General features: G+C 40.7%; 1 protein-coding gene across 5 annotated transcripts in view; it reads left to right on the top strand.

Annotated features, from left to right (window-relative positions):
• The window catches only part of SPIDR (scaffold protein involved in DNA repair), a 200,983-nt gene that overhangs the window by 36,085 nt on the left and 151,388 nt on the right, over positions 1–13,510 (top strand). The window lies entirely within an intron of this gene.

Below are 13,510 nucleotides of genomic sequence, written 5' to 3'. Positions count from 1 at the left end.
CTGTGTGCTCACATGCCATTTCTTCACGTAGCCTTCACAAATGCTTCCTGACGTTCTCGGAGCAGTTAATTCTAGCTCTCCATCTTCCTCTTTGACTGAAATTTGCAATTTCCTTTAGAGAACCAACTTCCTATTGAGTACTGACTTATCTGGCCACTTTGATGTATTTGACACTTTCTGCAGTCCTGAACGCATTGCAAAATCCAGTGTACCGCCTGAACAGAGGAAGTATAGAAGGGGATGGGCACTTGCCTAACAAACAAATGAAAATACAGCTAAATTGTACTTGGTCATGCTGTGTCATTGTAAAATTCCGAACTGTAGCAATTCAAGTCTGGTTAGGCAGCGAGAGAGGAGTGAGTTATAGCATATTTGCTGTGATCAGCATGGACTTGGGGAGGTTTGCCTTTTGGGAGCTGTGTGGATTTCCAAAAAAATGCTGCAGCATGCTTGGAGCCAGAGACACAAATGGACTGATTTCTCTGGTGTGGCTGATCGTCGTGCCAGGATTACAGGAATCCAAGTCCTGGCCTGCAGGATAGCCATTAAACTCAGATTTAGATTCCGACGTCCTGCATACAATGAACAGGAGAGCTTAAGTGCTAAATACCAGGATTCACAGCTACTGTCTCCTCACCAAGGAACACTTAAGCTCCCTGGTGTTCCTGCATTTTATCTAATGCTTGGCTGATGAGCAGGGACTGTAACAGAGGCCTGGCAGTTCTCTCCTACCTTCCCAAGTGAATGTAGTTCTGTAATAGCACACATCTATGCTCTGTAGGACCCCGTGAATCTTGTTATCCCCACACTGGTCCAGCCTTCAAGGGAGAGTTAGAAATGAGGTCCTTATTGCTTTGTTTGTCAGGTTTGGTGCCTTGCTGAGAAGGGGGAATTTAAACTCTTAAGCTATGGATTGCCTTGCTAGAATTTGGGTTCCTTGCTGCCTAGGCTGAACCATCTGGGTTGTTGCAGAAGAGAGGTGGGCTTACTGTTAAGGATGTGCTTCTCAGCTCAAGCAATGCATGGCGTGCTGGCAGCTGAGCTCTGCAGAGCAGAAGCACCCACCTACTGAATCAAGCCCCTTAGCAGACATGCAGAAGTACCTGTGCTCACATGTGGCATAAACAGAGAAGCTGACAGAGTTGTGTTGCAGCTGGGTATGGGCAGAAGCAGTGCTTGAAGGAACTCTTGAAATAGTAGGCACTGAACATGCTGGGGTCATCAGGAGGCTTTGTGGACAGGAGTGGAAGATGTGGTTGAACTCTTGGACTTTGGTGTTTAAATGCTATCAAAGTGCCTTTTGGAGTCTGAGTCTTCAGCTATAAAAGCTGAAGATAAGCTTATGTATTTATGTGCCTAGAGCACTGGATAATTTTCTTCTGTGGTCTCCCCGAAGCTATCAAAATGATCCATAGTCTCCTATTTTGAAGATAAAACAAATGAGGACTTTCAGAAGTCTCCAAAGTTTGAATGTCTGCAAATTCAGATGCAGATACTTCACAGTTTTGCTTTCCTTGCTTGTAGACACCAAGCACGAGTGGTACTCAGCACTTCCAAATGGGACCTGGTATCTAGCACCGGTGAAAAATAAGCTGGAGAACCAAGTTTGCCAGGTACAGTTGAGAGTAACATGCAAAAGTTTTGTCCTAAACGCTGTATCCCAAAACCACAGAAACTGATGTTAGAGCCAGTTTTAAATATCAGGCTTTCTGACTCAATCTTCTGTTAATGCTACTAGGCAGCACTTCATTGTGAAGGCTTCCACGTTCAGGCGGTAGTAGGGAAACCTCATGTGCATTTAAAGTATATCCTTGGGTTCTTATTATAGCTATGGTTTCCTCTTCTATATCTGAATCAGGGAATTCCCCAAGTTTCTCTTAAGAGTACTTTTTCTAAGTATGCTCAAAAACCTCCTTCCCTTGAAATCAGTTGGGTAAATTTTACATTATTAGTCACAAGCAAACTCCTCTGGCAGTGGTCACCATCTACAGCAGACAGTGTTCTTCAGCACGTACTGAAGTGTTGTTATATATTGACATACTGCCTTGGGTATCTTCTGTGCTGCTTTCTGCCAGGGCTGGAGGTTATTTTCTTTAAGTGTTCTGATATAAATCGAGGTCTTCTACACATCTCTAAAATGAGGTGCCAAATCACAAGAAAATTTGAAAGAAGTAGTAATTTAAGTGGAAAAAAGTAGTAGCCAGAATAAAGACCTAGCAACCCTGCAAGATAAAAGCATTAAATACACCTATAAATTTGTGCTGCCGATATCCCAAATGTCTGAGGGCAAGTACAGCATGAGGTGGTGATTGACAAAACCATCCTCACAACTGTGTTTATAGCTGGAAATGTTGATAGGAAACAGGTTTAGGGATTGGGAGTGTGTGGAGGAGGAACAGTAAAGGGGGGGGAGGGGGTAAAGAACTGTTGATTACGTCTACTTGGAAAGCTCATGAGCTCTCCAAGGACATCAGGTCCTCTGTGTCACCACTATGGAAGTGTGTGTTCCCAGCTGGCACTAGCACAGGCCAATTTGGGATGTCAAGGAAAAGCTCCAGCTCGTGTTCTGTCCATGTGGATGTATCCCTAGAGAGGCAGGGTTCATGCACCCAGTCTTCACAGCCCCAGCCGTGATCAGTGGTAACATTAGAGTATCCATCAACTTGTGCACCTAAATCCAGTGGTGTTGCTTTCATAGGAAGCTTGGTTTATAATGCACTCTGTACATCCCCTCACTGTGTTGTGCTGTTTAAATGGCTGTGAAATGAAATAGAGGGACTTTGATGGTCTGCCTTTGGGTTTTTTGTTATGATGCTGTGTTGTAGTATTTATTTTTCCTGGACTTCCATACTTGCTCTTCAGGACTAAGGCATTGTTTCAGTGTCCTCAAAGCCCTAATTTATTGGTATGATATCCCTTTTAATTACAGGAGCTCTTGAGATATTGTCCTAAAGTTTTGAGGGTTTGGGTATAGGAAAGTGTTGCTGCTTTTGCTCCTCATTCTTGTGTGGTATGTTTCCGTAATCCTCTAAACGTAAAGTTAACAGCCATGCGAGTCCTGCAAGTGTGTGATGACAGGGTGTGTAGTACAGTGGGTGAGGAGTGGTGTGGGAGCCTGTTTTGGGGCAGGGAGGAACAGAAGTGTAGGTGCATCCGTCTGCTTTGTGTGTGCTGTTCTTCTTTCTCTGTTCAGTAAGATTTATGTTGAAATATTACAGTCTCATATAGAAGTTAGCACAAATAACTGCGGTTTCTCTTCTGCAAAGAGCAGAGCAAGTTCAGCAAACCCTTTATAGACAGTTTTTATAGCTTACCCAGAACAAGGTTGACAGTAGGTATGTATTAGACAGACACACCTAAAACTGGGGAGAAAAGTGTGCAGTGTTCCTTAAATGGAAGTGACGGGTTTGTTTATATTTAATCAAATAATTTTAACATACTTATCCTTGGGATGTGGTGGGGTGTGTGTATGCACATGTGCCTTTTTTCATTTGAGAGTGTAGGTGACTTTTTAAGTTGAATTTTAATTTTCTTGAGCACTTCTTCCTTAAGAGCTGGTTGTCTCATCAGGTAGTCTAAACACAGTTGTAAATTTTTGCTATTTTGCAAAAGGATAGGGTGTGCGTTCCAGGAATAATAATACTTACATCTGGCTGTAGTGGTGTGAATTTTCAGGACTCTTGTTAGCGGTAAAGTGGAAGAAGAAGAGGAGAAAAATCACTTGTTTGCTGGTACTCTTGCAAATTGGCACAGTCAGATTTCGATCTAGAAACTCAGCTCCCCTTCAGTCCTAAGTAGTCCTAAGTGATTAGTACATAGCAGAATGTTTGCTTTTGGCAATTTGGGGGGAAAATGCATTTAAAGTGTCTAAGATTTCCAAGTTTGAATTTGGCCGTAGTAGATGTCAATAAACATGTCAGAAGGATCTTTATCCTGAAGTCTTGGTATGTGTTATAGTTACGTTAATGCTCTGAATTGCAATAGCTCCAGTGGAAATCTTAAGTCAGCGTTTTGGAAACCAGGGGCTTAAGTGATGCGCTTGTGGGTGCATTTTAACATTATTTTGACAGAGAAGTTTAAAACTAAGAAATAATGTTTTCTACAAAGAAATTCAAGCTCTTGTCTGAATCTTGAAGTTACGTTCCTCTTTGTCTGGACAAAATCATCGTGCACCATAACATGACACAGCTATGTTGGCTTGAATTCTGCATTTTCTGAGCAGACACAATTTTTTGCTTTAATAACATTTATAATATTTAATTTTAATAAACAAGTAACTCTAGAAAGAAGATCTCATACCTACTTTTCTGCCAGTGTCTACAAACTTGCTTTTGCTTTGGCTCTCCTTGTTTGAGAAGAGTGACAATGTATTGACAGATCCGTGTAGCTATTGCCCTCTGCTCTGAACAGAAAATGCTGTGCGAGTTGGTGTTTAAATTGTTAAACTAGCAGTACAGATAAACAAGTTCTGTTTTTTAAGAAGTAGAAAGCACAATTCTGCTCCACCAGTTTTGCCCTATGTTGTACCCTTGAAATTTTTTGATGTCTTTGGATTTTAAAGGACTTGGGTTTACTTGTTTATTTTTTTAAAATATGACAGCATATGTCAATGTCTTACCCAGTAGCCTGACCAAAATGAAATTAGTGTAGTTGCGAACTGGGGAACGGAGGTCATCCAGACTGCAGTTTAGGACGGTACATGCACAAAAATATGTTCAGTGATTTGAAGTGAGGAATGGAAAATGTTGTGGTGTTTTTGGGTAGTTATAATAGACTTTGGGGACCATTTGTTGCTACTGAAGTAATAGGGGTGCATGATACATTGCTGTCTAGATGCTAAGTGGTAGCATTTCCAATGAATATAGTTGCCAAGAAGACGAGCACTAAATTGATACAGTGGATGCCAACACTTGCACTCCTTCATTCAGGAAGTAAAGCCCTGTTCCCTAAACTTGTGCAGCCAGACACGCAGAGCTGCTCTGTGCACTTTCTTCAAAGCTGTTGCTGATGCTTTCTCAGCTTGTTTTTAACTCATCCCTCCCCGCAGACACCAACTTCTCACTGGTGAGCAGAGCTCTGGGAGCAAGACCCACTACTGCTGGTGTTTTAGAGTTAACTACTGTTCAATGATATATTTTGCTTCCATTTACTTGTAGGGCCACCTTTGGGCGGGGGTTGGTGGCCACAAACAGAACATTTCAGGAAATTGCAACTTGCACAGTATTTTTAGCTGCTTCGTACATAGCATCTAAGTTTTTGATTGGAATTTTAATAGTTCACTCAAAAGCTTAAGAAAAATGGCTTATGACACTTTAAAGTCCTGCTAGCTGCAGAGTTCAGCACGAAGGACAAATATCGCATGAGTGTTTTTACTTTGGGAAGAGGAAAACAAGCAGAGAAAAGTGTCTTGAAGGACACAAAGGCTTTATTCTTAAATGCTTTGCTTAGTAGCTGAAGTGATGTGTATTATTTTAGCGTTATCTTGTCGACTTTAAGCTTCTCTTACATTTAAAAACAAAACCAGACGAACCTCTGAGTCTTGCAGAGGTTGCGTTTTCCACATGTAAATACACATTGACATGTTCTAGCCTAATAGAAAAGAAAAGGATAGTTCTTCGTGATTTTTCCCCCCCTTCCTGAAGCAGTGCTTTAAGAATGGCAGTGAGGTTGAGCTGTCACAATCTCTTGATCTGGTTTGAGATAGTAGAAGCATCAAGCCAAAAGATATTGGTGACTGCTATGGAAACCAACCAGTCAACTATTACTCTTTGAAGTGTGCTAAAGTGTGCAGACATGCACTGAGGCTCTCTTTTTCCTCTTTGCCTTTAATTGAGAAGCATTGTCATAATTCCTCCTAGCCTTCCCACTTGATGCAAGCTTTAGAACCCTTATAAGGAATTACGTGGTACAAATTGCTGGGGTTTGTATTTCAAGGCTCTTTCCTTTGCAATTTGTGCATGCCAGTTGCTAGCCGGTTCTTAGAGACTTACAGGCAACTCAGGTTCTAATTGTTTAAGGATGGAGTTCAGATTGCTGCCTTATTATGACATTTCAAGTGTTATACCAGGTGTGTTTATCTGATACGCTTGCTTACAAATAAAAGTTTTAAGTATCTGCGATTGTCTCTGTGTCTTGTAACATGTTATACACATATTACAGCAATCATGTCACCAATACATATTCAATGTAACACATTACAGTGTGCAGTTGTGTTAATCTAATTTAGATCTCTGTTTTAATTAGTCTTTAGTTTGAAATCTTTGTAAGTACTGTGTTCATATTTGAACAATTGGTGCAAATAAATGTTAAACTGAAGACAGTGTTGCAGCAGTTAGTGCTTCTGAATCTTTCGATACCATCTATATTTACAACCACACCGTTACAGTTTTAAGTTCTGGTGTCTGACCCAATTGATGGTTAACTTATTTTCTTGCTGCTCCTCCAAAGATTAAGTATATGATCTAAAAGAATAGCTGTAAGCTTAGTGCTGGATTCCTTTTTCTTTGTTTTTCCTCCAGACAATTAGCTTCAACAGAGAACATGTAATGTGTTCTTCTAACTAATTTTCTTGTCTGGGGGTTCTTTGCTTTCCTTGGAAAAACGATTAAGAGGTCTTTTTGTTTTTTTTCAGTCTGCATGCATATATACACTGTCATCATTACAAACCAGATTAGATGAAGGTGGTGCTTTTGTATGCGTACAGGTTCTGTCATTGCTAACACAGCCCTGCAGACATGGTAAGGCACTTCTTGCCCTGCAATGCTGGCTGTTTAAAACAGCTTTGACAGGGGAAAAACATGGAACAATGTTCTAGAAAAGGTAGGCTGTGGAAGAACTTCTGGAGAGGAAAAGGAAGGGCTGGAAGAAGCTAGAAATAAAGGAGAAGGAAGAAATGGAGCGACTATTTTAGGCTTTGGGGGCAGTACAGCAGGCACTGTGAGGCAGTAAATGGGGCAAAGGGGAGCACAGTCAAGTGAGAAGAATGTGGAGTGAGTAGGAGTAGAAGAAAATGAATGTAATGTGCTGCCCTGCAGCCCAGTGTCTCTTGAGCTGCCGGTGCTGCAGCTGTGAGTACCGGCACTGCTGCAGCCGAATTTCAGGACATGTGTAACGTACCTCTGTGGAAACTCAAGTGCTGAGCGGTATTGCAGAAATGATGCTGGTATTGCACTTGTATGTTATACAACACCATATCAGTTGTGCTTCCTCTTTCTCTCATTTTCTTTTTTACTACTTTTTTGATGAGCCCTTTCCTAAGGGGTTTCACAGGAAACCGGAGGCAGATGAAGCAAAGATGAGAGGTCTGTGTGCATACTTTGTACTTTGTTAAATACCTACGTGCAGTTAGTTCTCTTACAGTTAGTTCTCATGGAATTGCTTCCTTTCATCTCAAAAGTACGTTATCTGCATACATCACTTACTTTTTGAGTAAGAATACTCAATATGAAAGATGAGTTTAAAGTCATTGCCCGTTCCCTGTTAGGTCTAAACAGTCACATTGTTGTGAGGGGTGTTTCATTAAAATAATGAGGAAAAAATGCATCTCTTTTTATGAAAGTGGGGAAAAAAAAAAAAGCTTGAAGGGTTACTATTCATAACTGCATAAGCTAAGCATATAAGAGAAATAACACTGTAAGGAAAGAATTTATTTAGATTATTTGGTTTATTTGGAGGAAAAACCTGACAAATGTTTAGGACAGGGACTTACAGAAGGGTTTACTGCTGAAAGCTTGTTTCCCCACAGTTATCTGTTTGTCTAGTAGAAGAGATTAACTCTCATTGTAAGTATTTGTTCTCTCTTTAGACTTGGAACAAACCAAAAAAGCTTCTTGAAGATGGAGCTGCAATTCCTCCCTTAACAGTTTGCAATGAATCCTGCAGGTGCTTAGTCTAGTTGTTTTAGGATTTAGCTCATAAATAATAATTTGGCTTTTAATCATACCTTTTAGTTGAGTCCTCTTGTTACATCCAAGCTTTAACCTAGAGGATTACCACAGCATCACCTTAAATAGAGACAATGCAGCTGAGGTTTCAGGGCCCGAATCCACCAACTTTAATAAATGAAACTAAGTGAATAACTATAAACAAGAATGTGAAAGTAGGTTATCACACCATGAGATAACATCTGTTCCTTGGAAACATGAAAGTGCCTATTTCTGTGTCAAGAACTAAGCCCTGTTTAAGTGGTATTATAATTGACTAAAATTTTCTTTTGTGTCCAAACTTCAGTGCATGAAGTTATGCTGAGGCTTCTGTGTGAAACGATGCAATTATCTGCATGTCCTATCAGTCAGGTATTTATATTTGAAAACCTGGGTCTCTATCATCTGGAGGATCCTTATCAAGATGAGAGCTCAACTGCGTGGGATAATACACAGTTGCGTATGAAGAGACCTGGTTCTGTCCCTGAGTAGTTTGCAAGAAGCAACACGTGAAGTGGCATCCCCCCTACCACCACCTTTTTTTTTTTTTTTTTTAAAGGAAGGAATGAGAGCAAGGGTTACATTAATTCAGTTGCATTTAATGTTGGCTTACAGTATGTGTAAAGTGGTCCAAATTGGCTTTAACACCCAGTCATTTTCACTGGGAGAAACTGAATATGTTTTTGTGTGATGGGAAAATGATTACACAAAGCTGAAAAAGCACTTGTAGGCTATCTATATGGAGATTTTTCAGCATTATTGGCCCTATTAGAAGTTGACTATTACTCAAATCACAGGCTGATGGCAAGATCAGTGATAATATTAGAAAATTAGGAAGTGATAGATGGATTTCTCAATGGTAAAGCCTAATTAAATTACTAAAATGATGCTTTTAAGAGGTGCAGTTGCAGCACGAGCAGTATGGATGCCAATATTGCAGAAGGGTTTTCCTTACACTCCGTAAAGTATGAATCTGTATCCCTTAACCGGGGTTGTGTAAGGTGCTGCTTCCTGGCCATTTTGTGCCTTGGTAGCTCCCTGTGCCCTGCTATTCTGCCCTGCTCCTGTGCCCAGCAGACAGGAGTTTTGTTCTGCCTTATATTCAGAATCACCATTTAATTCTACATCTAAAGATCACACGTGGAAATAAATGCAGTGCTTCTTGCTTTACTTACTTGCTCGGTATAAAAATGTATTTGGGTTGAGAAGGCAGCCTCACCTGTTTCGGTTGGATGATCCATGCCTCAGAACAACCTGTTCTGGGAGAGGCAGGCTGGAACAGCTTGTGGATGCATCTCCAGAGGCACAGCCTGCTAAACCTGTTTGCCTTGTGAAAGCTGAGGTTTCTGCTCAGGATTAAAAGTTATGGCTTCAATTTCTTCTTCCTTGCTGTTTTGTGTATTACGTTTTACCTGCCAAAAAAAAAAAAAAGTTGTTAAAATGCTATCTTTTCATTAGGGCTATAAAAACCCTGTTTGGCTTTTTTTTGCTATGATTTAAATGTGTTCCTCCCAAGGCTATTATTTCAAAGATCAGGTATTCATGTTAATGTATCAAGTTTTCTGTGTAAAATCATATTCTATTTTTTGTCATTAGTTTCTAAAACTCTTAGTGCTGCATGTAGGATACTGCCTTCTAATCCTACAGGATCGTGTGAGAGAGCTCAAATCAAACAAGAACATGCATCTCCCTTAAAAAAAAAAAATACTGTGTAATCCAAATTATCACCTTATTTTCCAATTCAAGGCAGTATGATCCACCCAAGATAGGGGAGCTGCTGAATGATGGTACAGGTTATTTATTTTTTCATCATTACTTCATTTGAGACAGAAGACGCCGGTGTGCTGGCTTAGGTACTGGGCTTCAGCTTCTTGGTGTTTTGAAGAGTGTCAGGCTGAGTTACTCCGTCAGCATTGCCCTCCATGCTTTTTTGTGGTTTCAGAAATCCTGCAGGAAGCTCATTAGGTGCTGATGGTGCCTGATGGATAATAACTGATGGACTCAGCAGCAGGCATATCATCCCATTAATTTCTATATCAAAGACCTCTTGACTCTTTCAGTTCCTAAAAGTGTCTCGGAAACTGTCCTATTTTGCTCTTTGTCTGATAACAGATATCAGTGTTTCTGCTTTGGGCTGAATCATGTGGGTACTTGGGGTAACCTTTTAAGACAGTAGCTCATGCAGCTGTAATTTTGGACTGAGTTTGCAGAATAAATGGGGTCAGACATGGGTGATACTTCCCCATGAGCTCTCCAAAGGGAAGCCCAGCAGTGTTAGCAGTGGTGCTCAAGATTTAGTAGCTGGCCTCCTTCCTCTAGAGATAATCATGAATCAATTTCCTTTGTGATAAGAAACACTGGGCTGCTGGATGTAATGAATACTTTCTAATTAGTCATAGAGGAGACGTCCTAAGCGCTTGTGTAAAGGCCTCAAAACACCATTAAGGTGAGATGAGGGTGCAGTCCGTGACCAAATTCTGCTTTGAATAATGACAGCGTTGCTGCCTACACTTCTCCTCCATATTCCAGTAGATGCAGCATTCTTCTGTGCCGCTTGGCAGAAAGGATCTCCTGTGTGCTCATACCGACGGCATTCCAGCCCAGGGGTGGTGGCGTGCGGGAGATAGCAGGAGCTCATTCCCCTGTCCGCGTGAAGGGAAATACCGCTGGAGCTGAGCAGCGGTGGCTGTGGAGGGCGGCACCCGAGGCCTAGGCCTGTCTCACAGGGACACCCTCAAACGCAGCAGGGTGCTCGGTGTGGGCCCTTCTGGTGCTCCTCCTGCCATGGCAGCCATGAAATGCCAACGCGTAGGGAGCAGGCCGAGCAGTTTCCTAGGGTGCTGGGCCAACGCCGCGCCGAAATATTTAGGACAGCTCAGCTGGTGCAGGCACGTGTGCTGCGGAGGAATGCTGCGCGCAGCTAAACAACTAGGCATTATCTGAGATCCACGTTAAATATATGCTGCCTCTGTAATAACACCGTGTGGTTGTTCCAGATACTAAACTTGACTTAATCTGCTGCGTCGGTTTGGGCTTGCAGGTCCAAAAATATCTTATTAGTGATTTATGTCTTTCATTGTTGTGCTTTTTTGTAATACAGCTATCTCTGCCCACGCGCTGCTACCTAACCCCATGTGTTTTTTGTGCTGTTCCTGTGGTTCTTCTGTGAGAAGAAAGCTTGGGGTCCCCCACCCACAGAGCGGCACACACCTAGCTTTGCTCATGAAAATTCAGCTGCTAGTACGATGGTGCGTCTGAATTTTCTCTGTAGACTGAACATTGCTAGCTTACCAAAAGCCGAATTACTTCTCAAGATAGGAAAATATTTGGCTTCAATTCTTCAGTTAAAGCTTCAGAAAACATAAAGCTGTAGGGAGAATAGTAGGCTTTAAATCCTATATGTCTTTATCTTTATAGAGGTGAATAATATCCTGTAGTATTTGCGTGCACATTGCTTGAATTAATTTTGCATTGATTAATTAAAAGAAGGGGAAACTTCATTTCTTTTACCTTTCTCCTACTCCCTCTAAACCTGCAAGGCAGCTTCTGGTGGAGTTAGCTTCAAGCATTTGTTAGCATAGCCTGGGCCTTTGACACACTGCACTGGTGATTTATGCTCGTGAATATTCATTGTAGCAAATTCAGCGGCTTTTCTGCTCACTTTGTTTCTTGGGGAGTACTGTGCAAAATAGAAAATCAAACTATTATCTCCCTTCAGTTGAAGTTCTCTGCTCACAGGTGTACAAAGGGATTCAAATGCAAAGAAAACATCTAATTCAAACATAGCATTGCTTATCAGAAAGGAAAATGACAGAGACGTGAAAGGTGGTGGGATAGTCATGCAGTGTCACCCTGCGTGTTTGTTAATATCAGCCAGCTTCCACCAATCTTGCGAGCTACCATGAGAAGGCAGTTAGAAGAAATGCAAATGAATCCTGCAAAGAATAAGGGAATCAGGGAGGAGAAAAAGTCCATGAGAGCAACAGGAGACAATAGAAAATACTTCTGAAGTTAGAAGTAAAGGCATGTGAAAGTAGAAGTAGGAAAGGGAATGCAACGAGACTGATTTACCTCTTTAAGTATAATGATCAATGTTGGAAACTCTCAAATACTAATTCCATTTTTTGACAAAGCTTTGCTTTCTGACCCTGAAAAAGCCTGGCTCCTGGAGTGTGCCATTTGAGAAACCATATTAATTCTTGTGTGTGAGCTAAGGTGCAGTAAGATAGGAGGGAAGAAATTTATTATTTTTAAGGAGGCAAGTGACAGACTAAGTGAGTTCCATTTGCAAAAAGTTACTTCAGTATCCAGTCAGAATTTGACAGCCATTTTTTGACAATGACAGATTCAGACAAAAAATAAAAAACTTCAACATGCTACAACATGCTGAAGCATCTTAGTTTCAGGTGATGGGCTCGTTCAGAATATCAGTGTGTGTTTACTTAGTGTTATATCTGCAGAGTGTCTTCATTACTAATTGAAAAAGATTTATGACACTTCATGACTGTGAGATGACTGAACAAGTGAAAGTGTTTAACCAATACAAAGACATTGTGTACGTGCTGAAATTTTTCTGCAGAAAATTCTCACTGAATGGTGTATCTTGAAAGGAGAACAAAAGTGGGTGAGAAACTCTCCCAACTACTCATCCTGATTTCTAATTAAATTTCTAATTAAACTAGAAAGCTCAAATGGAGATTTAACAATTCTTGTTAATTTATTGCTATTTTATTAATAAGATATATCAAGTCTTTTTTAAGGTGATCAAATACAGTTATTTCTTGCTTCTGTCATTAAAGTCAACAGGTAATTTTTTTTCAGATCATCTTGGGGCTAGTGCTGCAAAGTGCAGATTGTAAAAGCACTCCCAAAGAATTTGCAAGGTTTTCAAGGTGAAGTAACAGCTGAAGCAAATCTCCTGAAGGTGAGGGAGGAGGTAGTTGGCTGCAGAAGTAACAGTGTGTTAGCTACTCAGCTGCCTGGGTGCAAAATGTACGCAGGCAACTCGTGGGAGGTTATCTTCGTTTCACTGAAATCAGTTTTGTCATTGAATGCTTTGGGATGGGATTTTGCCATTTCTTTGAGGGGTGTGGGGGTGTGCTTTTGTTTGTTTGATTTCTGTTTAAATTGATCATATATAAATATATATATATATATATACACATTTAGCAGTCTTAATTTGTTAGTAGTGGGGGCAAATTTGCTGTTTCTCGTTTTGATACCTATTTCTATGTTTGTACCATCCCTTACGTACTGGTGAGCGTTGTCAAAAACACATCATAAATGAATTTATCTTGAGAGCTATCTTTTAATGCATTTTGATTTAAACATGCTTATCTTCGATAGGGTTCTGGATGCTCAGCTGCAGTAGTCACTGACATTTTTTTTCTTAAAGACAAATCTTAGTGGAAATAATGGCAATACTATGTGCATTTATGTTGGTCATTTTTCCATGTAAAATAAAGAGCCGTGGAAGAGGAGCATTTAAACACTTCCAAAGGAAACCATGTGCAGAGCAAATCCATTTATTCTAAAAGTGAACAAAATGAGCCATGTCATCATCTTAGTGAGAGAGTATGGAGAGTATG

The sequence above is a fragment of the Aythya ferina genome (assembly GCF_964211825.1).
Source record: "Aythya ferina genome assembly, chromosome: 2".
Classification (NCBI taxonomy): domain Eukaryota; kingdom Metazoa; phylum Chordata; class Aves; order Anseriformes; family Anatidae; genus Aythya; species Aythya ferina.
This window is presented reverse-complemented; position numbering and strand designations above follow the sequence as displayed.